This window comes from Cydia strobilella, chromosome 1 (genome assembly GCF_947568885.1).
Source record: "Cydia strobilella chromosome 1, ilCydStro3.1, whole genome shotgun sequence".
In the NCBI taxonomy this organism is placed as follows: Eukaryota; Metazoa; Arthropoda; class Insecta; order Lepidoptera; family Tortricidae; genus Cydia; species Cydia strobilella.
Genome location: NC_086041.1, coordinates 29844479 through 29871860, shown reverse-complemented (window position 1 = coordinate 29871860; position 27382 = coordinate 29844479). Strand labels below are relative to the sequence as shown.

Here is a 27382-nt window from a genome sequence, read left to right as displayed (position 1 = left end):
GAAAACGTGATATTTAGTGTAGCATTTCTCAGCGTTTAGAATCAAATTATTTCGCTGACAATAGTCCTCAAATTGTGACAAATCGGATTGTAACGCAACGCAATCATCATAATTACTAATAGTCTTATATATTTTATTGTCGTCTGCGTAAAAGGGATGAAGACTAGGTAGGTAGTATCAATATCATTCACATATAAGACAAATAGAAAAGGTCCCAGGTGCGAGCCCTGGGGAACTCTCTTCGACCTTATAGCCCTTGAGTGCAGCCGCCTGACTTCTTCGTTTTCTTGATTATTGTGTAAATTAGAAGCGAAAAACAGATGTATATTAAACATAGCTATGTTATTATAGCTACCCCTACGTTTGACTTTTTCGATTTTTTAGAAAAACAGTTTTCATACAAACTTCCTAACTCTTATAATAATTAAAAATTCGAAAAAAATCAATCAACAGATTGTGTAAAAATATTTTCAATAATGTTAATATCCAGAGAGGAAAATGAGGACTACGTTTGTATGAAAAGGCGATTTCGCGCGGGTCCTCCACTTTCGTCTTAGCTTGCGAGTCAATCGGTGCACGCGCACCGGCCGAGTTGCAATCAGGCTTTCAACCTTTGCAACAGTTAACCGCGCTAGCATTCCTTTGTGACTATTGTCTATTGCTAGGAGGATATAACCAAACGGAGACGCCACGTCTGTAATTTTCTGTACAAAAAAAGTCTGCCGATTTTTTCGAAATAGCCATGTCAGATAAACGTCATTCCATACATTGTGTATTGAACATTGGCCGACTATTTTCGACAGAGGGGAACGCCTGCTAATGGCTACTCCGTTTGGTTATATCCTCCTAGGTCTATTGTGACCGTAGCTGACATAGGTACCTATTAGTCTATTTCTTACACTAGTACTAGCACCCAAAAGAAAACGATGAGTATAGTTTATTTTTATATTTATTTACTGACAATTTGGTTTGACCAACTATAGGTAGTTAACGTCAATTTAAAGTACAGTCGCCATCAGATATATCGTTACACCAAATATATCTGAACAAAGCCTGTATTAAATATCAAGACGGTAAAGTGCATATGTTCGTGTATTTTTGAGCACCTTCGCCGCTCCGATAGGTATATCTGATGGCGACTTTTATCGTATTTTTCGTTTTCAAAAGTATTGTTGATTTAGTCCAGTTTAATAATTTTCTGCCAAATCCAATGAGCTGAAACTCATTTACTTAGTACAAAACATTTCAATCTAGTCAGTGTAACTTTGTTTGGGAATTTATTAGACTAGTTCTTATTTTATACCTTTCTCTTTTCATGTAAGAATTGACTTGGGTTCATTTTCCCCTCGCCTTTGCTCTATTACCTAGTCCAGTCTTGATTGCAATCTTGAATATTCATTAATGATAATGGCATACTTAGGTACGAACTAGGAGGAGTCATGATGGCCAAAGAGACTTCCAAGAATATTGGCACTATTGATTGACATAGCAACGGGCATTTAGTCCAGCTGACTTTTTCTTGACATCAATTCTTCACTATGAGTGGATAGAGTCAACAGAGAGTCAGTCATTGGAAATATTTATGACGATCATCAAAGCTTCCGCTACTTAAATTGTTTAAGTACTTATTTACAGGCCAATTCGAATGTACATACACTGATATCAGAATGACATCTAATCGAACTGATGTCATTTAGATATCGTGCATTTCGCTCGTACAATCGCCCATGAGATATATCGGAGCGGCCGAGATGCTCAAATTATATCTGAACACGAACTCTAACGCCTTGACAATAGAGGCGTGTTCAGATATTTGTGAGCTGTCCGATATAGCTGTTGGCGACTGTACCTACTTGTCCGTACTTGTATTGTCGCGAGTCAGAAGCACGATAACTAATTGACATCATTCCGATATCATTTGATGTCAGTGTACGTACGAGTAAGTTAGTTAGGGCTTGGTTCGTTCGGTCTTGAATATTTTGAATATCACATTTTCTAAATACGCACTTCTCCAATTCCGCATATTCCGAAATTATTTAAAATTCCAAGTGAAAATCCATTTATACAATACGCCTCAATAGCATATGCACGATGCTCTACTGGCCAGCAATCCATTCACTAATCAACCGTACGTTATCTTCAAAAATCACAACGCTTGTATAAAAACATGAACTTAACATGACACTGTTTATAATCATTGTTCATTCGAACAATACCAACTAATTTAGCTGGGCCTTGGGTAGTTACAGTAATAAGTTATAAGCAGGTCAATGCGTGCTGGTCGGCGGTTTCCGTCGGTCGGCAAGGTCCGGCTTTCAGTGCACTCGGTGCACGCGCACCGGGTTGGTATGATGGTGCGTCATTAGGGTCACTAACACTGGCAGATTTTATTGAGATTTGCGACTTTATCATACAAGACAAGTCATCAGTCTCAGATAAAACACAGGATGTATTTAGGGTTCCAAAACCGGAACCCTTTATAATGTCTTTATGTTTGTCTGTCCGCCCTGTCACAGTCATTTGAAAGACATGATAATGGAAAGAAAGCTCTCTCTGTAAAGGGTTGCTTTAGTTGCCTGTAATAGTTTCTGATCTGCTTTGTCAGCCATTTTCGTATAATCGTTGCTTTATAGAACAACTTGTATAAATACCGTGCTCCTGATTCATTTATTTTTTCATCTGTCTATATAGTAGGTATTTATATGTGCACATAGATCAATGCCGAAGTACGTATGAAATTTCAGAATGGCAAGATGATGCGATGTTGGCGCCATGGTTCAGCAACTTCCTCATTCGTTGAGCACTAATGTCAACTTATCTTATTTATAATTCTCAAGCACTACATTGCAATCCTACTTCACCATAATTGGCGATTATTTTCCAGATTACAGTTACTGAGAACTGGTAAATGCCAGGTATTTGCCCCTCACCATGTTTGCGGCAAAAACGGCTCATACCTATGATGATGGAATGAATATGGAAGGTTCAAGATCGCCTTGCGTCGCGTCGTGCTCGTAGAATACCTCTCCATTAGACGCTGCATTATAACAGGATTTTAAGCATGATAGCCAATAAGTTTGATTGTCCTCTTATGTGTAAAATGACCAAAGCTGAAATATAAGAGATATCAGTTATATTATATTATTATTAGTTATATGAAATGATATGAGATGAAATGAAAGATGAATGATGTGTAAAGGACCAAATCACTTTTATATACATTTATTATTAGCGTTAGTAAACTGACATGTAGATTATAAGTAGATTAAGCTCAAAACTAACAATATGTTGACCTAACGTTGTCTGTAATAAATAAATTCATTCATTCATTCATTCAGTCGGTGGCAAACAAGAATAAAGCAAAGCAAAATTCGATTTTGAATTTTGCTCACTGTTTTTAAGCATAAAAGCACCATTGTTCGAGCTGTTGAGGTGAAAAGGTTATTTGATTGTATAAGTAGGTATTTACCTAAAAAGTTTCGTTTTCACCTTTTCCACTAAAGCACCTTAAGGCTCCACTAAATCTTACTTCTGGGACGCTGTTCGGTAATCAGTATAATAAGTAATCTAGTGGGTTCCCAAGCGATCTGTGGCAGTGGCGTAATAGTTGTAATGGGGTGATGAACGCGAGTCATGCAATATAATGTTGGCGAGTACTCTGTGCCAGGATGTAGGTATTCGTGAATACATAGGTTGTAAACAGCGTAATTTGTGTTACGTGTTACTCTCTAATAAGATATCCTTTCTTAAACCATCTTCAATGTAGGTAGATAATCTGATCATTATTTGTTCAGATATCTTTTACCGTTGCCGTCTGTCGTTACATTGAGAGATGAGCTTTAAATAATGAATATAGTTACTTGCCTCAATTAAAACGATCGATAGTGATGTACCTATTTACCTATTTAAAAAAAATGTAGGTAGTAATACTTTACGTAAAGTTTACATACCTACCTAATTATTTTGCTGCACCAAACCGTCTGTCACCGTTAAAGCGTTCGCTAAATTTTATTGCACGGGCATACTTTACTGTTGTTTGTTAAATGTGGTTGGTGCAACTGGGCCTTAATCTGAAGTACTACTAGACTAGACTAGAAGTAGACTAACTCCAAGTCTAACTGAATTTAAATAAAAAAAAGTAATTATATAACAGGGGGCATATCCAAGATGACAACTGTACATCAACAAACGCCTAATGAATAGAAAAAATGTATCGGGATGACGATGTTACGAAAAGTCACTATTTACATACATTATTGTTTTGATTGGCGTTTTCTATCAAAGGTTGTCATAATGGCTAGGCCGTTTCAGACTTTCAGAGTAAAAGGGCCCACTGACTATCAGTCCGCCGGACGATATCGGCCTGTCAGGCAGAACAAAAATTTGACAGTTCCGAACAACTGACAGGCCGATATCGTCCGGCGGACTGATAGTCAGTGCACCCTTTACACAGGTTGACATTTGACATCGATCGTTGATACCAACTTGAAGGGAGGTCAAGAATATTCAAGACTATACTCGACTCGAGTTCGATGAGTGTGCTTCAAAGATAAAGAAAGATGAAATATCCGCAGATACTGTGTCGGGATTGAAATTTAGGTACCTACTATAAAACCAGATATCATACGAATAAGGTTATACGATGATGTCGATGATGTTGATGATACTTTTAATCGTCCGATACACAACAATAATACTGTTGGCAACATATATGAAATGAAGTATGGTGGATAAAATATGGGATGTCTACTCCCACATTTATGTAGACTTTTCGGGTAGTTAAAACAGGCTCCTCTCTGTTTTGGGATTTTTCTGGGACTTAACAAAAGTTACTTCGGGATAGACCCGTTTGCAGTTACACCTAGGTACAATTATTTTGTATGTGTGCAAACCGCGTACACACTTTCCATCTTCGCTTATTATAAATGTAACTAATGAATATTACCTATAGAAAACTGACTGAAAACTGTTAAGAAGTTTCTAAGTTATTACTAATTACTTATGTATAGTAAGTACTAATACTAATGCTATCGTGAATAGACAGACTGCTATAGTAAATAGTTAATTCTTTATCTTTCGACCGCCTTATAAAGAAAAAATATCACCTTTTCACGTCCTCTAACTAAGCACATCTGTTGTGTTTGTTAATATTTTAACCTATTTATAATTTCACGCCTACGTATATTGAAGCGTCCTTAGTTTATTTATTATTAAAAAATAAGTGTTATAAATTGAGCGTGTTACGCGTTCTAGAAACGTTAAATTAGGTTATCCAAACACTCTTAAAACCAAACATGCTCGTAGATACCCGGAGGTAGAAACAGGTGACGTGTTTTCTACTGTATTGTAAATATAGCCCATGGAAAACAATGAATATCGATTATAAGCACCTACGAGTACATGTTACGTGGAAGCATGGTGGAAAGCCAGGTTGTGGAAATACACTTTTTATTGAGTGAGTCAATCACATCACATGTCGGGACTCACGTGGTCAGGTTGGTTGACATAATATCGCGTAGGTAACTATTATTATATAGGTACCTAGTCCTGCCGTGGTAAACTGGTGTTTAAAGTTGCAAGAGCTCTCAAGGATTAGGTATCTCTAGTTAGTTTATTTTGTTTTCATTAACTGTAAAAGTGAAAGAAAACATGAAAAAAATGGAGCGCTACACGAACAGCGTTTTATATGCGTTTTATTTTCCAAATCATTTGTGTTCTATATTTTTCTTTAATAACATAAACAAAACAAAAAGATGCAGAGCCGTCTTTGGTCAAATAAGTCGATGTGAATTGCGAACATCAGAGTTACGAAGTGGTACCTAAAGGGAATACGCCCTAAAATACGAACGGGTTTGTTCATCAAGAGTTAAGTTGTGTAAACTATTTTGTTTTCATGTATTGAGGATTTTTGTTATAAGCTCCTCTTGCGCTGCAAATAACTGCGTAGGCCAAAGCGAACTTGTATCATCGCAGAAAATACGGTAGTCAGAGAGAGAGAGAGAGAGAGAGAGATAGAGACTGGTAACTCATATGGCTGGATAGTAGACATAATTCATCCCTTTCTCTCTGAAAAATAAACGTGTGCTTATGAGAGAATCATTTGTGGCCAAAGTAAATTTCCAGCTTATAAGGGCTCCAGAGAACAAGGTGTCGTGTCGTGTGACATTTTTCGATTCCTGGATTATTATTTCAATGAAGGTCAATGTGGAGAAGCACGGCATATATATTTTTTTATTTTAAAGACCATCATAGGGTACGACTCGTATTTACGTCGACGAAAAAGCATATTTCTATTCAGCACACAATAAATGTCAAAATACTGACTCAGGTCTATTTACGAGTCCGGGGATCGTCTTAGCTAAAACTCTGCATTACGTAACAACCCGCGCTTGGCATTCGTCCCTCTCGTGTTAATTGCGGGTCTTGTTTCCCGGAGGACGTAATTGTGTGTATGACAAGTATGTACCTATTTATATAAAGTACGATTTTCGTCCTGATAAATTGAAGCGCTTAATGAAAACGTACAGTCGCGGTCTTCTATAGCGATCCGGTTAAATAAGGGAATAATAATTTAAACAAGAACTTTCGTCAGGTGCTATGTTTGTTTAAAGATGCTTTTGTCCTCTTATTGTATTTAGCGAAATCGCTAGGAGAAGGGTAATTTTTTGCCCGGCTAGCTCAGTCGGTAGAGCATGAGTCTCTTAATCTCAGATTTGTGGGTTCGTGCCCCACGTTGGGCGCCAGTGTGAGGGGGTAGATAGATGGTAGGCCTCACAACAGGGGGTATAAATCAAAATGCAGGAATCTGAACGACGATGGGTATTTATTAATAAAAATAAAAGGCCCATGTAACAATACAGGCGAGAGTTAGAGTTAGCTGTGTAATAATAGTTATAAAATACTCTAAGAACAAACCCCCCGGGCACTGGAGGCCTTGATCATTATTTCCTTTGTATAGGTATGATATTTATTTCGTTTATAAAATACTGTCGTAGATTACTTAAGTGTGCCTAAAAACTTACAATATGTGCCTTAAGATGCAGGTAGTGGAGATGCGCTGAAATGGCATTCTCTAGCAATCAATCACAGGACCAAACAAAGACACGAGTTGCATTAGAGGTTCTCACTTTTTAATTAATTATCACTTTTTACCGTATCCCTGCGACATATGTAGGTACATACGTAAAATGAAGTGTTGCTCTCCTATGGACTTGACCTCTTACCACAGCCATCTGTAGAACCTATATCGCAAGTTCCTATCAATTATCCCTATATAATTTTGATCCTAGTTGATCTTCGGCAGTGGCGTGGCGTGGATCAATCTAGTCGTGGGCGTAAACCAAGGTAATAAAAAGGTTGGCTTTGCGAGGCCTCCCTCCTGAGTGCGAGGCCGTGGGCAAAGGCCTCATTCGCCCACGCTTAGCTACGCCACTGATCTTCGGTATACTAAAGCAATTCGTGCCGTTGTCAATCGGCATAGACGCATCAATTGGAACAATTTGCGGCTGTTAACATACTTAACACCAATTGCCTAATGTCGACTCAAACGAAACGCGCACAGATGTTTGGACGCTGCTGCACTCTGCGGGTTGCATTCTATAACGAACCTTATACGTGGTTAGAAAGTGCAAAATTGGTGAATTTCCTTCATGCCGTTATTGTCGTTTCATTTCGTCTAACGCGTGGCTTGAAATTATACAAACAGGGAACGGAACGAGCAATCTTTTTACGTGACTATAGCAAAGCCAACACGAAGGCTATGATACTAGCAGTAGGAATGATGCATTTATCCTTATTATTACATACTTCCGTTACTCGTTAGATACGTAGCCAAACCGATTGAACCGATGTTAATTAATGAGATGTCATTCGCTTCTTTTAAATGCGACCTATGTGGCATAGATTTTTTTTGCTTCCATTCAAAAAGGTGGACTACTTACAAAACTAGTCCGTAGTTAGGTTAAAGTTTTAAACATTTTAGGCACTACCACCACTAGATATATCGCGACATTCGCGACAGATTATTAGGTATGTGAAAGTAGGAAATAGGTACCTTCGTTTCAGGACTTTCAGTCTTCAAATATCAAGAGTAGCAGTTATCGACTCAAGGGGTTTAGAGGGCGGGAGGGGGTCAAAAATGTGACATTTGAACTTCAATTCAACTTAATAAATTAAAGTAGGTACTTGAGTGAAGAGCGGTTTTTCCATCAAGTGCAGTAGGTATATTATTATATCCGAACAATTAAATATGGCACTTATACGCCAATACTTGCCTTTATTTCTATTTAATGTATTAATGCATATGAGCTTCCGTGAATGCGTAATATTAGTTTTTACGTAGAGCAAAACCGAACGAATCAGGAAATGACTATCGTCACACAACACCACTCACACGCTTAGTTGCTATGTCGCAACCGCACAATGATAAAGGCTCATAAAGGGTTATTCTAAAACGCTGTTCAAACAAAATAAGTTTGCTTTCCTCTATTGATTCCTCGTTTAAAAAGTAACATTATTAGGTACACATATCAAAATCATGTCAACCTACTGAATTTACAGAGTGAATATTTTAACTCTGTTAGTCCACTAAGATGCTACCAGAGCAGAGACATACCGGAATTGAGACGGCAGGTCGTCCTAGATACTTTTCCTAGCTCTATAGCTAGAGTACATTCAACCGAACCGAACTCTGAGAATCACCCACCTTCGAGTGCAATATGCCGCTGAGTGTACCGGGAACAAAGGAGGGACTTTGTACAGCACGTGGCCGCGAGGCGATGAGTAAACTGCGGCTGTTTGTTTATTTTCATGTTTCGAAGGATTAGAGATATAAAAACCAAGTAGGTACCTACAAATAAGTATTTTGTCCAAAATTTCATTTTTGCTTTTATCGCTGATTGTACTTTTCTTTCAACAGGCAACTATTATCATCGAGACTATTCTAACAAACCTAAACACAATTGATTGCGTATCACAGAGTTCCTATGGCCACCTCCTGTCTCCATCATCAGATCAGCTCGATGGTACCACAATATTACATTTGCCATCCAGCTTACATATGTACGTATGCAAATTTTCAGCTTCATCGGACCGGATCAAATCTTGCAAGTTAAAGACCCACTGCTAGTCTTTAACTTGCAAGATTTGACTCGTACAAACATAGTTAGTTATATACATATATACATTGCAAGTTAATAAAAAGCATGTAATAAAAAAGTGCAGTTGGCAATCATAGCTGGTACTATATTTTTTTTGAGTGAGATAAGTAAGTTTAGTTAGTCCTTTTGACATCGCTTGGTTCGCCGTTCATCGTTCATCATCGCCATCATCGTTCTCTAGCAAAATGTATCTTTATGTTTGTGTCACGATTATCTTACATGCCAAGATTCTACCTTCATTTATGACAAGGCATTAATCTTTCTGTGGTTATATTAAATACCTTATACCCACGTGTAAAGGGGACTAAAGGGCTTCTGCGTTGACAAATTATGAGACAAAGCTGTCAACGCATCGGATCCTTAGCACCGAAAGGGTCGCTAAGGCGCATTTGAGACCTCTAAATAATAATTACTTGCGTTCATAGGATAAGGACCCTGAGGCCAATTCGAACTTAAATTCTGATATCTAAATGATGACATTTTTGCGCGTGAATTTCGATCGTACTTGTTCGTACATGTATTAACAAACTTACATCATATTGATGTCAAAATATAAGTCCGAGTTGTTCACCTTGGCTTACTTAACTAAACTTCTTCAAAGCGGCAACTGAGAAGAGAACGCTACCGGGATACACGCTGAAATATGAGGACAACGCTGCGTCTACGTAGGCGAACACTCGCGAACGCGAAGCGACGCGGCGGGCCCAAGGCGTTCGCGTTCGCAACCGCAACGAGATCGCCCACGTGGGGCACTTCTATAGGTATCAAAGGATTGATTCACCCCGCACCGCGCCGCGCTGCTTCGCGTTCGCGTGTTGCTCGCCTACGTAGTACGCTGCGAAAATACGATCTGTTTTGCATCAGGCGACGTGCACTAGTTTTCCACCATCAATAACAAGATAACAATGTCTGTTTGCTTGGCTGACGTATACTAAGTACTACGCCTAATACGAATAATTAAATTACTTACCAAAATATTAGTCGTCGTCTGCTACTTGCTACAGTTATTGTTAATTCAATATGCATGTTGATAATACAGACAAACATATGTGCAATACGACACCTTTTGTCTCTGAGTATTTATTTACACAGTCTGATGCTGCAAGCGGAGATTTGAGTTGGCTGTTAGGTGGTTAAACCACTGATGCCTCTTGTGGCAACCGCATCAATGTGATAACCTCTTTAAATCATTAAACAAAGAAGGAACATCAGTGAATCAAGCACGCCCAGTAGATACATCATATTGTCCTTGTGACAATCGGTTTACACGACATAACCTAATAATTTTGAATGTATTTTCAACAAAATAAAATATACTAGTGTGACACTTGAGAACGTAGCCGTACTACACAAATGTTAAACTAGTATAATTATGTTATTTTGTCGAAAATACGACATTTAAAATTGATGAAATATAATATGGGGCACAGGTTTTTTCTATTGAATTAAAGATGATTTAATACACACTTTCTTTTATTTATATTAATAATTAAATCGTACAGAGCTACTTTTAGTTTATCAAGTCATGGTGGAAGAAGAAAAGGTTCCACAGATACAATATACATATAGGCAATTTTGACATGCATGTGTCATCGAGGGATGTTTGAGTTGCATTTTCAACAAAAATTGATAGGTGTCAAGTGTGTTTAGTATAGGAACTTATGTAGTTAGGGGCCCACTGACATCAGTCCGCCGGACGATATCGGCCTGTCAGTTAGAACAAAAATTTGACAGTTCCGAACAACTGACAGGCCGATATCGTCCGGCGGAGTCAGTGAGCCCCTTAAAGACTATTACACTGATTGTAGCGCGTGACTTAGAGACCAATTCGAACGTACACTGATATTAGAATGATATCCGAATGATGTCATTTAGTTATCGTGCTTCTTACTCTCATTACAATCATTTGGATGGCATTTTGATGTTTGTGTACGTTCTACTTAGCCTGTTAGGTTTTTTAATCTTGACAAAAACTGTGAAATTCAAGATCAGAGGTCAAATAATAATGTCATCAAAATACGTCAATGCAGTTCAAAAAAATTGTGAATGAATACACTAACATGTTTATACGATATCCAATATCAAAACAATAGCAAACTAGTGTCGATCATAATTGATAATTATTATGATTGTATTGTATAGTCAGTGCATCGTCAAAACAATCGTATCAATTTACTATTTTCTGTGATACACGAGATAAACGATTTGCGCAGGATTGCGATTTTCACTAAATATAAATATGTAGGTTATGTTACAATCGGACGGTTTATTGTCTTAAGGATGACTCACGTTAGACCGGGCCGTGTCCGGGCCGGAGCTTCCGGCGCTTACTTTTCTATGACATGACAGGTGATCACGTGATGCTTTCCATAGAAAAGGAAGCGCCGGAGGCTCCGGCCCGGACACGGCCCGGTCTAACGTGAGTCATCCTTTACTTTTATTTAAATATAAAAGTTACTAAAGTCCGTTTGAGCTAACTGTGCAGCGCAGCGACTATTAGATAGAACAAAGCGAGGGGGTGTCATTATAAACGTGATATTTTCATCAGGAAATTAATGATGACATTTTGTCATTGCAAATCAGAATACTTCTAGATTAGGTATTCAATCATCGCTTAAAAGTTTCACGTCGATAAATCGTCAGCTTAGAAAATTCCGAAGGATCAACATAGGTATAAATTAAGTAACGAAGAAAATAACGGAACTTCAGGGAAATAAATTTCAAGCCTTTAATTCTGCTACCTTATTGTAGCGAATACTTCACAGTAAGTTTGCAGGCAAATTAGATTTCACCCGACTAAAGAACGAGCAAGCAGACGACCCGGTCAATGACCTAACTGGCCTGTTGCTACTGCTATTGCTTGCCGAATCGGACGCTCAGGTTAGGGCTTTCAACATGATACCCAGGGCCGACCTTCCGCTCCTCCGGCAATTTTCCAAGAACCAAAAGCACAGAGCAGATAAATGTCCAGAACTAAGATGCTTACCTCAGGCCGTGGTTTGGGAACTAGCTAAGGGGAGCCTGTGTAAGTCCATCTCATCCCAGCACATACATTTTGCTCACAAAGAACTGACTTATTAATTAATTAATTTAGGTTTTTGGTAACGCGAGGATTGTCACTTTGATGTCCGTAAAGCTAGTACTCATGGTCCAGCTGCAGCTATTTATCTGCTGGATTAGTGTTAGTGCATTGCCTTCCTATGAAGAAATTCCAGACCTATAGTGGCACAACAAAAAACTTAAATAAAAAGAAAATATAAACTTTGAAGCTGAAATCGAAATTACTGGATTTTTAAGGTTATACGTGCGACACCTTATACATTATTATAATATTTATAAATAATAAATATTATAGGACATTCTTACACAGATTATATAACTAAGCCCCACGGTAAGCTCGAAGGCTTGTGTTGTGGGTACTCAGACAACGATATATTTATTATTAATATATTTACAAATACATAAAAAACACCCAAGACACAAATAAAAGTTTAATAGGCAGAAGCATAGCAACCATTTTTTTTTGCATTTTCAGACCTACGAGTAACGGGAATGTGGCTATTTCCGTCATAGGGACTATTCCGTCCCAAGCGTATATTTCTTTGATTTTTAATCGTAGGAAAAAAAACATTTGCTTTTAATTGCTGAAACTAAAAGCAATCGCTGCTTTGTCGATTAAATTATCAATTTTGTGCTTTGTGTGAGAAAAACGCTAATGGACGGAATAGTCCCTATCCCTATTGACCTTGCTTACACATTTATGTAGCAGAGTAGGTATAGCTAAGGTTAAAAATGCCCAGTAATTTTTCAGCAAAGGTTTAATAACTTATGTAATAACACTTTTTTGATATCGCAATTATGATGGTTATCCTGAGCTTCTAACTCGTCTGCGCTTTTTGAGCTATAACAATAACACATCTACCGGCCTAGCTGAAATCCATCCATGGACCTTACACACTTGGACATTTGGTTCAAAGTCGAGTGAACTGTTAGCAATGGCTGTTTCTTACAGCTTTTCTGCCCACTCGAGAACTGTTCATAAATTATGAGCGCAATTCATATACTTTTTTTGACAGCTCATGACATGGCAAATATTGGAACAAAAAAATGCTGCGTTCTTCAAGCATTTTCTTACTTATAATGAATAGGTACGGTCGAAAATTATATGAACGAAATATTATTTGATTTACCACTCGCTTTTCGGCGAAGGAAACCATCGTGAAGAAACTGTAAGAAATCGTACTGCACCCGCTACATAGTTCTTTAGGTACTTCAGACGGCCTGTCTCGTTTTTCGTTATTTGCCTGCCTACCGCACGAATATGGCAGAGCGATTGAGAGGTATAGTTAAATTTGTAGGCGCAACGGGTTATCTTCCCAAAGAAAATTTGAATTTCGCGACATTTTCTACTGACAAGATTTGCTTGACCAATTATAGATAAGGAAAATTTGATTTTCGCGGTAGACCCTTAGGTTAGTTGAGTGTATCCCATAATTCCCATGCAGCCCTCCCAGGCCAGTGAACCGTTGGCTCGTTCACTCTTGTGTTGACACGACCCCGGCTCTTAGAATTCAATACATTTCAATAAGTTAGATTGAGAGTTTTAGATCACAAATTAACAACTCTACATTCAACGCCAAATGTGTAATTCGATCCCAAGTAGGGATCACACATACACCACATACACATAATTATACACATACATACACACATAAGTAGACCACTTTGGGTGCTTTTCTATATCCCTACTTGGGATCGAATTACATTTTTTTTTGACGTTGAATGTAGAGTTGTTTTGTAACTATACATATTTTAATTCTTGGCATCTCACTCGGCGACGTGTACTTAGATAATTTATGTAGACGTGACCTGTGTCTGTATTTTAGTTATTTCGTGTTTAAATTTTACCTTGCCTATTACTTAAGCTTTAGCTATCCGGCCTATCTGTTATTTAAACGCCTATGAAATAGGGAGGCGTATCCTAGTTTAAGATATTAAAGTTTTTTGTAGATTTCGCTCCGTATTTTTTTACTCTATTCAAATAATTGCGTCATACAATATAAAGTTCTTGTGGACAAAATAAATAACTTTAATATATCTACTATAACCAGAGCTGAAAAGGGGTAACTTTGATAATATGATAAGTAAACATTATAAGTAATATAAACATTTTTTTTACATTTAGGTACGTACAAATGTAGACCATTCCACTTGTAGAATTATTACATTTTCGATGGTAAGGGCATTTTCAGTTCATTATCATGGTTTAACACACTTCGTGTCGTGTCACAAAGAGCGCGATCACATACAACGTGTATACCAATATCAACATTTTTTTGAAATAAATCACATCATATCACTTGACTTTCCAAGTAAAGAAAACGGAATTGGAAGATTTTCCACTGCACTCTTTTAAAAGTATTCTCTACTCTACAAGCGGCTTTCCGCTTTATTGTCTGAAGAGTCTGCGTACGTAGATGCAAAAAATCTACGTATGAAGCCAACATGGGGATAGGGTGAAAACAGTAGAGTTGTATATACACCCGGACTTTCGTTTAAAACCCTGCCTAATGTAGTTTTAAAAGTTTGCTAGTCTGATCGCCGGAATTGTATGAACTTTAGATGTACCTATGTACAATTATAGGTACATACTCTTGTAGAGTAAGTAATTTTGTAGAGTAAGTTTATAACTTTCATAACCATAATACTTGATAACACTAACTGCAGCGAGAGAGTGTTCCATAATAATATATATGTTTAGTGATTTTTAGGAAATTTGGGCTAATTTTTCATTTCATTCAATATGCTAAAGCTTAAAATATTCAGGTATCGCCGTCTACGAAATAAATTCTTAATAAACGAAACGAAAGTTCGCCGTAGACTATTTTTATTCTGAACTAGTTTATTTTTATAACCGTAAAGTTGTCGTAGGCAGAAGTTAACTCCAAAATAGGCCAGTTAATTTTCAAGCCGTGAGCACGCTGCCATGTCCGCAGTGCAATAGGTGCGAGCGAAACAACATTGCGACTGAAAGGGACATTGCGCGATGACCGAAATCGATGTAAGACCGCAAGAGGAATATCTCGCCTCTCTCCTGACCGCCGGTACGCGCGCACCGAGAATGCACTCGACGGCAGAGACTTGCACAAGTACCGAAATCGATGTAAGACCGCGAGAGGAATATCTCGCCTCTCACTTAACCGCCAGTACGCGCGCACCGAGAATGCACTCGCCAATCCAATGTTTATATAAACTCTTTATTGTATTGATTGTTACGACTGTTTTAAAATCGTAACGTTTTTTTAATGATGTCAAAGATCGTGAGCTTGGCTGATATTTTCGTAGGTATGTTTCGCGTTGCTGAGGCTATAGGGTAGGTATATATTGTTACGTCATAGGCAATGTATTAGTCAATCGATGACAGCGTCTAGGGTTCACAAACATTGAACAGCTGTGGTCTTTGTTCGTGGCTCGCCAGCGACTGGCGGCCAAGAGAGCGGCTGCGGGCAACACCACCAGTCAGTAGCACACCAGCCTCCGGATCGGCTCCACGCTCATCATTTTCGTGACAGTAACTTACTGATCCTATCGAAGTAGGATAATTATTATCTGTGCAGTGTCTGTGAATTTGTTTGTGCATCGTGCGAGTTTCAGGTAATTTAATGTAATTGGGATTTGAAAGAAAATAGGAAACAAAGACGATCATTTGTTTTGTGTGTTCGGTGTCAAAAATAACAGTAATCAAATCCCTTCAAATTTTGCTGGTTTCGTTTTTGCATTTCATCCATACTGACACTATCACTAAATCACCTTAACATATAATGTGATAATTACAAAAGGAAATCTATTTAACCAAAATAACTGTGACTAATATTTAGGAGATTTAACTGAGGTGACAGCGGGAATGTTTTCTTATCAAATTAAATATTGACACGTTTTTATTAGGCAATGAATCCTGCAATGATTGTTTTTAGACAATGTCTCTCGAATACCTATAAAAACAACTCGTTCTAAACTTGTTTTCTTACAGACTATAGGTACGCGTATTATTTATCCGAAAATGCAACAACACATTTTAGTCATTTGAATAAATTTTGAATGCCTTTTACAGCTTATACAGCCAGCATCAAATAGATTGTGACGGTCAAATTAGCCAAATGTAGAGTCACAGTCAATGGCTGCAATAATACCTACCTATACCTATGTTACTCTTCGAAGGCCGCAAATATATGTGAAACCCTCTTATGGTTCTACAAATGAAATCGTGTCAGATATTTTTGCGGCCTTCGTTGTGTAACATATTATTGCAGTTGACTGTACAATATATTTGTAAGGATGTGATCCGGCACTAGCCGTCACTACATAACTGGACTGTACCTAAGTATGTAGGCAACACTGAAAGTTCTTAGAAAAGGCCACTTAGAGATCATATAACAAAAGAGGAATATAATTTATAAAGCTATAATTTTATAATTTTTTTGAGGTCGTTACTTGTGTTTCCGGAATGCTGGCAATTTGGAAATTGTACGTCGAGCGTTATTCCGATTTCGACCCAAGATTTTTTTGGTGTCACTATTTAAAAAGATTTGTGGTCTCAGCCAACAACAGACAATTGGCTTCAGTTATATTTTCATAACCTCGTAAGCCCCAATGTTCATCAGAATATTCACTCTGTTTCAATCTAATTTGATCCTTACACTAACTGAATTAAGTAGCATTTCTTTTTTTTTTCATTGTTTTCTAAAACAAACGAAAGTTACCCTAATCCTCTATACAATAAGGTTCAAATAAAAAATAGGGAAACTGCATGGTGGGCCTTACGAGGATAATGAAGCCTAGTTCTCGCTCGTACGTCTGTTTGTTTTTAAAATTTCAAATTTAATCCCTTTGTAGTTCTTTAACGGATGATCTTAAAGAAGCATGTCATACAAGAGCGACGTCAAAAGTTTAGATACATCGCAGTTAATAAAAAATACTGAAAAAAATTCTATATCAGCAGTTTCTGACATCCCTCAGTATTCACATGACACTGTTAAAAATTCTTGCATAAATATTTATGCATAAAAAAAACTTTAATCCTGATGGGTACCTCATGAATTTTATACAAAACCTTCCAGGACCTAAAATCGCCATACAAAAAAGGCTTGAAGGATATAACCAAACGGAGTAGCCATTAACAGGCGTTCCCCTCTGTCAAAACTCTATGACCAATGGTCATACACATTGTATGGACTGACGTTTATCTGACATGGCTATTTTTACGTTACGTATATATTTTGATGTGAAACTATACAGTGACGGCCTCATTACTTCACCTTTTTCTATTCTAACAGTTTCAGTTTGCCCGTCGTATATTATACCCACACAAAATGATGACCTTTTCTTTTGGCAATAGTCTTGTACAGTTCGTTTTGATAGTTCGTATCATAGTGTCTGTTTTCTGTACATCAGGGTGCGTAGACAAGATGCCAATCGTTTACGCTCCGTAGCAACGGAACGCAACTGTCTCCGTCGCACTAATATGGAAGAGTGATAGAGAAAGATAACTACGCTACGCTACGAAGCGTTAACGATTGGCATCTTGTCAACGCACCCAGAGGGCCTAGTCAAGGTGACAATCGTTGATAGAAAACGCCAATCGAAACTTAAATAAAATTATGTATGGAAATAGTCACGTGACTTTTCGTGGCAGCTGTCATCCCGATAGGTACATTTTTTCTTTTCTTTCGGCGTTTGTCGACGTACTATTGTCATTTTGGCTTGTCAGCCAGTAATGACAGAAGGCTGGGCAGCCGTGGGGCAGCCGCATCCGCAATAATCACGGTCTAAATTGCCTGTTGGGAGTACAAACCTTAATTCATCTGAGACTGCTATTACGTTAGTCACTCTTCCGCATCCCTGCTGTGGAGTCTGTGTAGTGTCGCACCCCACCTTGTGGGGTGGTCGTTCGCCGTCATTGTGTGGACGGCTGTGTGATCTGTTGTAGGCCAGCTTTATCGCTACCAGCCGCGGCCGTTATCCAACCCCACGACCCTTACCGCCTGGGGATACCGTTTGAGCGGGGCCAGGTTTCGGGGCCGCAGTGAACGCGACCGGCAGCTTAGGCTGGCGTGTGCGTCGTGCCTATCTGTTGGCGTCATCCGATGTGTGTTGTGTCGGTTATTACGTTACGCCTCGCTTTATAGAAGACATTTGCTCCCCTCTCTATCAACAGAGGTGCCGTTTTTTACAAAAACGAATAAAATAACGATTTTCATTATGTGTTAAATTCTCATAAAATTTTAGCTAAAGCAACGAAGTATTTATATAACATTTTAACCGCAGCGTGGAAGCCATAAACACAAATGTCGAAAGAAGTTTACAAAAGAATATTTTTCTAGATGAAGCAGCTGTAACTAATAATAACAGCAGCTGTAACTTATAATGTTTTTTCAAGTCACGAACCAGAACTACTAGAATTAAACACAAGTCTAGATCAAAGTATAAAATATAATTTCGTAGTTAGGTACAGCATGATAGTTAACTATAAATAATAAATATTTCCATAGGTTCTTAGTATGTATATTTATTGATTAAATTCATTTTATACGTTCATACATTTGAAGTCATTCTATACTTTATATATAAGTAGTTTTTTTAGTGTACGCAGGTAGTGACGGCATATATTAACTACTATACCTACTCGTACTAGAGAATAATTAATGATAAGTTATACTGGTTATACATCCTTGACCAAAGTTCTCTAAACTGGTGACCCCAACTAAACATGATAATTTCAAGGCAAGATGTATTTATCCTCAAATAACTTGTCGGATAGCTATTTAAATACACATAAGTCTTCGCAAGTTCGTCATCTGCCTTTTCAGATGAAGCAATTAGGGAAGGATGGGAAGCTTTAGGAAAAATAAACAGAAAAGAGAAAAGGTACACTAGGTCAAGTGAGTTACCGATGCGATGGATCGCTCAGTGACAAATGAGTCAAATGCCGAAATGTATGTAACTACTACGAGCAACAACATCTATTACGCCGGATAACACTAGCATTTTTCGTCAATACTCTGCAGAGTTGAACGATTGATAAGATTTTCGCACATGTAAAGTATAAAACGGTAAGGTATTATTCTGTAGGAGTCTATTATAAATATGCTCCATTTGACTAGCGATTGACCCGTTTCTCACTTTATTGAGTGGCGGCAAGACCTAAAATGACCCGGCCTACAAGAATACAGATGTCATACGATTGAGAGGCTTTATAGGTTTACTGAGCCATGCTTGTAATCAATTAGGGGTTGCTAAGCTACCTACACACAGAAATAACCACGCCATATAGGCGACATGACAAAACTTCCGTGAGACACAGACATATTAAATATATTAATAACGGGTCACTCACGTGTTTTAAGTAGAAAACGCTCGACATGTTCACACACACGACACACCCACGACCACAACACGTCACGAACACGTGAGTGACCCGTTATTAATATATTTAATATGACATGACAAAGTTTCAAACCGTGCTTAAACCACTGTACTGCCATTATCGTATGCTGCCAGTATTGCTACCATTAATAACGGTCAGTTGCTATTTTCGGCTTCAAATTGGGGCATTGCAACTTTATTTTAAGTAGGTACGAAGCTGCAGCGAAAACTTAACATAGGGAACTTTATTTTACGGACATTGCAATATCTGTTTCTTGTAGCTTAATATTTATTTAACAAATATTTCGAAGTGTGAACCAAATGATTACCTACATTAAGATTACCAATATGTACCAGTAAAGGCCAAATGGATTTTTAATTTGGAAAGTATGTAAAGTAGTAGCCAAATATTAAGAGCCAAGAATATCGCGTAGCCGATTTTGAACCGCACCATATGATACACAATAGACATGACGTAACTTAACTTTATGTTTATACCGACATACGCAAGCCTAATTAAAGGATGACTCACGTTAGACCGGCCCGGGGCCGGGCCGGGGCGTCCGACACTTTAATTTCTAAGACGGGTGATTCAAAGCGTTCGAATGATATGATGAGAGATGAGATGGAGCAGGAATCCTGTACTCTAAATTATATTGAATATCCCTCAAGATATTATTAATTTAAAACTTTCGCATTTTGAACACATATTAAATCGGGTCTACCGCGAATTTATTTTGTTACCTTTGTTTTTGTTGTTTTGTTTGTGTTTCGGCAACTTGGGGACCAGTGATCCAAAGCCAAGGGATCTATCTTCGGATGTGTGCGCGGATGTTGTGTGTTGCGTGTCGGACTATTGACAATAATTAACATTTATGTGTAGTGGGTGGTTTGAGAATGTGATGTCTACCCCAAACTTTAAATACACTTTTCGTCGGGTAGTCACACAAATCTCTGTTTTGACATTTTGCTGGGACATCAGTTAGCCTTAGCCGCGACCACGACCAGTGAAACCCGTGTCGAAACGTCGGTAAATAAAGGTAACAAAATAAATTCGCGATAGATCCGATTTTAAATGTGATTTAATATATATTATATTTTTTATAACTTTCACTGTTTCCTCCATGTCCTATTGTTTACGACGAAATAAAATATCTTACTTTTATTTAGTACTCCCATGTACTAGCTATTCAGACACGTGCAGTCTCATCACTATTCTTTGTACATTTTGGCCTATAATGTAACTGGATTTGTCTTATTCTCGAAGCACTTAAGTTGATCCCGTCCACGTCTTCCTTAACGGTGTTGTCAGTCGGAAGTTTATTGCTAGGCTTTAAAAACTTCTCAGCGTCTGTCTGCATTCTTAACTTTGTAAATCTGCTAAAACAATTTACCTACTTTACTGTCTTCATTATCCACACGTGTATTTTTCAAAGAAATTGCTATAAAGATAAGCTTGACGTAATGCGATTACATATTCAACGGAATCCTAAGTAGAATGTTATTGACGTATTTGACGTAATATCTGTGTTATCTCGTAAATCATCATAAGAATTCCCGAACATAGTACATTCGCCTCCTAAGATTACGATTGACAACGTCCAAAAACTTGACAGTTTCCGAGATGAAGCTCGGTGATTTATTGATTGTTTCTAGGAACCAATATTTCATCGGTTTTTTGTTAAATTCTTCGTTTTGGTGTTTGTGGATTGAGAGGGACATGGCAACAACAAGTACTACATGAAATAAAGCCTGACAAGATTCTATTTGGCCTTAAATTTTGGCCTTATGATAGTGTCACTACACACAGTTTACATTATAGCTATAATTTACATATTTCATGTATAGTCAAATAAAATGTCAGTACGACGAGCCAAGTTAACGACCATTTTTAAATATTGCTTATTCGTATACTACGCAATCCTTCATCTTATTTTGATGTAAATATTTTATTGTATTCAAAATTATTTATCTTATGCATCTTAAGGAATTTTCATTGGGTATTTTTGTAGCAAAATCGTTTATAATTGCGAAATATTTTCTACTTGTTTACATCCGTAACATTCGATGTCTTTCAACCTACACAAATTATTATTTTTGCCAGTAAAATAGTCTAGGCAGGCTTTACTATCTTTTATAAAATTTGTAAATAAATTTACAATTTTTAACATGTCATAATTGATAATCAATCATTGATAAACGATATATACTATATAGGCTTCAATACCTACTCTAAAAGTGAAATTTGACTGCGGTACTTTAAAAAGTATTTTGATTGACACATTTGCTACTAATAAATAAATAGTTGCTTCCTTAGAACAAATGATTGTCATCACCAAATAGTTTCAAAAAGGGAAACAGTGTCTTTCAAGGCAGTGTAAGCTTATATACGGGTCTAATACGTCACAAAACCGTACGATAAGCAAAACTCAGACAGCAACTGACTAGTCTTCAGAATGGCTTTACATTTTCACCATACTTTTCTTTTCTGATAATGTGCTACATATCACATGATATTTCTTAGGTAAGCAGAAAAATGATATGGTCGCTCTTATGTTCTTAAAGACGCGATATCATATATCATAGATATGTAAACTCAAAATCATACGCTTGCTTACGAAATGTTTGCTGCTTCGGGAACTCTTCATTTTATTTAGTGCCTTCTCGGTGGCAATGTCAAAATGATCAGCTTTGTTTGCTACTGTGTAAAGTAAGTCTTGCCTTTTTTACTCATCCCCAAAAATGTACGGTACGTAGATAAAATACGAGTATAATGACGTTAACTTTTACCGTATTATTACCGTATAATTTACTTACAAAAAAAAACCGGACAAGTGCCAGTCGGTCTCTCCCACTGTACTTTTTAGTATTTGTTGTTATAGCGGCAACAGCTAGTACATCATATGTGCCATTCTCAACCAAAAGGGTACTTATTGTCGCTTGTCAATAAGGTGCTATTTCCATAAAGATTGAATTTGAAATCAACCTTATCGACAGCCGATAATGTGGTACCTTTTAGTTGAAAACGTCACATATGTAAAAAAATTAACTGTCTAGCAGCTAACACGGTTTATGAGATACAGCCTGGTGACAGACAGACGGACAGACGGACAGACAGACGGATAGTGGAGTCTTAGTAATAGGGTCCCGTTTTTACTCATTGGGTACGGAACCCTAAAAAAAAGAATTTGCAAGAGATTGCGCACACGCGGAAAAAATGTCAGATGAGTTCTAAATAGAAAGCTAGAGTCAGTGCAAGCACCGTTTGTTTGCGTGCACAACTGCACACAAATACGTTATGAATGTTATGATTGTATAAATAATTAACGCTATCTCAATGCCAATTTAGCTCAATTAACTACATATTGAATTTAAGAATTTTAAATATTTGGCAGTGTGTATTGTAATAGAACACTTTCTAATAAAGATTCCATGGCTTCATTTTTTTTCCTTTTACGATATAGCAGCCAGCGTCATGTCGAAAATCGAGGGAATTTAGACAGAAAAAAATATATTTTCTATAATTATGACACAACCAGTTTGTCAGTAGAAAAATGCGGACAAAGTGGGCGAGCCAAAGTATACATTCAATTGAATGATTTGAAGGATTTTACATGTAATAATAGTCTTCATTACAGACATGTAAGTTGCGGACAGTTTTCAAAAAGTCGGAAAAGTTTTCGGGAATTCCAGGAAAATATCACAAGAAATAAAAGAAACTTTCATTTTGGAAATTGATAGTTTCGATCCCCGAAGTTTCTGTGGGAATTTTGAACTTTTGGAAACAGCACATCTGTAGTCTCCATGTTCCTTTTGCTTTTTTATAATGATACCTATATTTCTTTCTTGAAAAAATATTTGATTTTTGGCTTACTCATCCACCAGTTTCTTAAAAGTGGGCCAATGCATTCACGCCTGCCGCTTAGCCGGGAAACAGACGAACATATGAGTTTCCGTCACGATCACTCGGAGTTCGACTAAACACTCAACCACGATATGCCCTCACGCAGTGTGGCTGAGACGGGATCGCTAGGTATTCAACCTCGCCTGCCTGCTGCTCCCTACTGATGGTAGCCTGCAGTGCGACACTAAAACGCTTGCCTTCCTCACCCTCTTGGAGCAGTGATTCTCAAGATTCACCCACTTAGCTTAGGTCGCCTTTCTTATTCTGCATTATTTATAGTCTGCTTCGCAGCCGTCGAGAGGCACAGGGCCGCCGTGCCGCCTTGGCAAACCGGTCACGGTTGTCGTTGGTGCTCGAAGATGATCCCCTGAGCGGATCAACCGGTGGGTAAGCGTCATATCTCTACCAGTAGAAACCTCAGAGGTTTCTACATTTACGTTAAGTAATGTAATATCATAGAATTTATATAATATTTTTTTATCACTTAATTTACCATCATGTTCACTTCATTAGCTGTGCCCATTTAAATGTTAAAATTGGACACCGCAAATAAAGGTTGTCGTTAAGACGACAACTAAAGCTCCAAATCATTTTGGGATTCTCAGTCTAATGAAAATTTATTCGACCTTAACCCAAAAAGGGCCTAAACTTTACAAACAGCAAGCTTCCTTACCCACTTGAGACTTCCGCCGACGTAAACAGCCTCGTTTGTCATTAACTTATTGTTTTGTCGAACGAAAACAACTTTGTTTTGCCTACTATTGCACGGAATACTAAACGATTAGTCCAAGTTTAACTCTACTTTGACGTGAAAACGGCTTAATGGAAATATATTTTCAAGAAACAAGAATACAATAGTTTATTCGTGATAAACTTAAATTATAGGTACATACAAAAGTATAACTAAAAACTACAAGCATACATGAAATAGGTAGAAGTTAAAGTTTACCACGAAATCGTCTCGCCTCAGCATAATACTGATCCGAAAGTCAGCGCTGATCTTCCGGCGGACTATTTGTGGGCCACGATCGCAGCCGTACGACGGCCCTACCATAAGCTGAACGCAGCCTTTGTAGCGGCGACCAGCGCCATCTTGTTAGTAGTTGACAATGACATTATTGACAATAATAAATGGCCATGCCGTACAACGAGATCAAAATTGATTTAAAAATCTTTCAAGGCCTGTGCACACCGGGTGCGTGTGCGTAGACGTGCACGGGCACGTTGTAATATGTTCCTTATGAGAGACGACACGACACACCGCTTGCCTGACGTGTGCGTGCTCGGCTTCCAACAGTCCCAACATTTCAGCGCACGCGCACGTACATTTTTGTAATTTCGTACTTATTTGTCATGAATTCATGACTAATGGCTTTATTCAAATATTCATGAACGCGTTACTGGCCTGAATTAGCTATATGAATCGTTTGTCTTTATCTGTCATTTTGACAAATTAGTATTTGTAAAAGATGGATAAAACATAATTTTTAATACAGTTGCTCAAAAAGTGCTACTTTACGTAGCTGTTTAGCGTGTGGAAAGTTGGTTTTCGCGAACAAGTGCTTTTTACTTTTCCAATTTTTTTAAATTTATTCTTGTTCCAATTCATGACTACTTATTGATGAGTGTTAATATTAGTTTCCTTTAAACGTCGTAATCAACATAAAAACCTACTATTAATGTAAGAATACGAAAAATATTATTATTATTCAGAGCCCACTGTGTCCCACTGCTGGGCAAAGGCCTCCCCCCTCTTTTTCCACTCGTCTCTGTTTAATGCTATATCCGGCCAGCCTGTCAAGAAGGAGTCCAAGTTATCCCGCCATCGCCGACGAGGTCTGCCGGATCCCCGGTTAGACTCGTGGGGCTCCCACTCCGTGGTTAACTTGGCCCACAAGTCATCCGGCATTCGGCAGACATGACCAGCCCAGTCCCATTTCAACTTGGCCGCTTTCCGAGCTACGTCTATTATTTGAGTCTTAGAGCGCAGCGTGGTGTTTCGGACTCGATCTCTTAATTTTACACCTAATATGCTGCGCTCCATAGCTCTCTGGCAAACCCCGAGTTTGGACTTCTGAGCTTCCGTCAAGGACCAGGTCTGAGCACCGTAGGTGAGAACTGGAAGTACGCACATGTCCATAAGCCTACGCTTGAGTGACAGAGGTAGGTCTCCCTTCATCAGGTGTTTCATTGACCAATAGCTCTTCCAGGCGTTTTCGGTGTGTCTTTGGACTTCTTTGTCCTGCCGCGCCTGGAAAGAGACTATTTGGCCAAGATAAAGGTATTCTTGGACATATGCGATGTGTTCTCCGTTTATCTCAATCCTACGTTTTGTGCTGTTAGTCATGACCTTGGTTTTTGACATATTCATCTTCAGTCCAACCTCGAGGCTTGCGTTGCTAAGGTCTTCTAGCATGTGACTTAACTCGGATGAAGTTGAGGAAAACAAGACTATGTCGTCGGCGAAGCGAAGGTTAGCCAGGCTCCTTTCCCCGCCAATCAAGCCCCTCTCTCCCCAAAGCGGCGCAAGTTTTTGGAACACGTGCTCTAAAGTGCTGGTGAAGAGCTTCGGCGATAGCGGATCTCCTTGTTTAACTCCTCTTTGTACATCGAAGGACGGGCCAGAAGACTGAAGTTTTATGGCGGCTGTGCTGTTGGAGTAAATGGTTTTTAAAAGTTTTATGTAGTTCGGTGCTATTTCTTGGTGTTGTAGAGCTTCAAATATGGAATGATGCGATATACTATCGAATGCCTTCGAGTAGTCGATGAAGGCGAGGTAAAGGGGGAGATTGTGCTCTGTGCATTTTTCGATCACTTGATTTAGTGCATGCAGATGGTCAGTGGTAGACAAGCCGGGGCGGAATCCAGCTTGCTCGGGGGGTTGATGGAGATCGAGCTGTCCTGAGATGCGGTTCTCTATGATTTTTATAAAAGTTTTGTAGAGATGGGATACAAGGCTGATAGGGCGGTAGTTACCTATATCAGCCTTGTCTCCCTTTTTATGCAGCAGTATTATATTTGAATGACACATTTGTTTAGGAAATGTGTAGGTCTTTATAATGTTATTAAAAAGTGTTTGTATGTAGGGGATAAGTGATTGCTCTCCAACTCTCAAAGCTTCTGTAGTGACCCCATCCTCACCTGCGCTCTTGCTGTACTTCATTTTCTTAAGTGCTATGCGCACTTCGTGTTCAGTGATGGATGGGATGGTGTTAAAGCTTTCATCTCCGGTTGGTTGCTCGTGAGTCCGAAAAGGGTCAGAGTAGAGAGTTTCATAGTATTTACGAAAAATATACATATTTTATATTTTATTACTTACCTCTTCATCATTATAACACGTCATTTTTTTTTATTGAATATTGAATAATGGAACGGAACGCCTGTCAAAGAAGAGGCGTTTTTTTCTTTCTGCTTTAAGTTTCCAAAGGCAACATTCGATATTGTTTTTATAAATGTACGATACACAAATAATCGTAATTAACGATATTTGGGTAATAATAGTACAATGTTTTATATTTACAATTGTTTCTGTCTTATAGAACATGCATTTAAAAAAAAACTTTCATTGGAGTGGGTTCAATAATAATAACACCCAGCTGAAAAACAGCTCTTTATAATGTCAATGTCAATGATGTCACAGAATTAATAATATAAAAGTTTCGAATTCCTTACTTGTTGTTTTTCTTATTTTTTCGCAACTGTATTAAAAAACGTCGTTCGATACACGTGCGGAAATGTCAATCTTCACTCGTCCCGAGTCTTGCCAAGATATCTCGGTACTCGTGAGGTAATGACATACTTTCCGCACTAGCATCGAAATGTACTATTAACTAAATCAGGTCCGTAAACGTAATAGTACATTTTACAACTAGTGTGAAAAGACATTTCACACGTGTTG

General features: G+C 38.1%; 1 protein-coding gene and 1 non-coding gene across 2 annotated transcripts in view; both read left to right on the top strand.

The window, feature by feature from the left end:
- LOC134743560 (ATP-binding cassette sub-family G member 4-like) overlaps positions 1 to 27382 on the top strand; it is a 119676-nt gene that overhangs the window by 53789 nt on the left and 38505 nt on the right. The gene's annotated exons all lie outside the window — the stretch shown is intronic.
- On the top strand, positions 6668 to 6740 carry Trnak-cuu (transfer RNA lysine (anticodon CUU)). Its single transcript has one exon. It is a non-coding gene; the product is annotated as a tRNA-Lys (tRNA).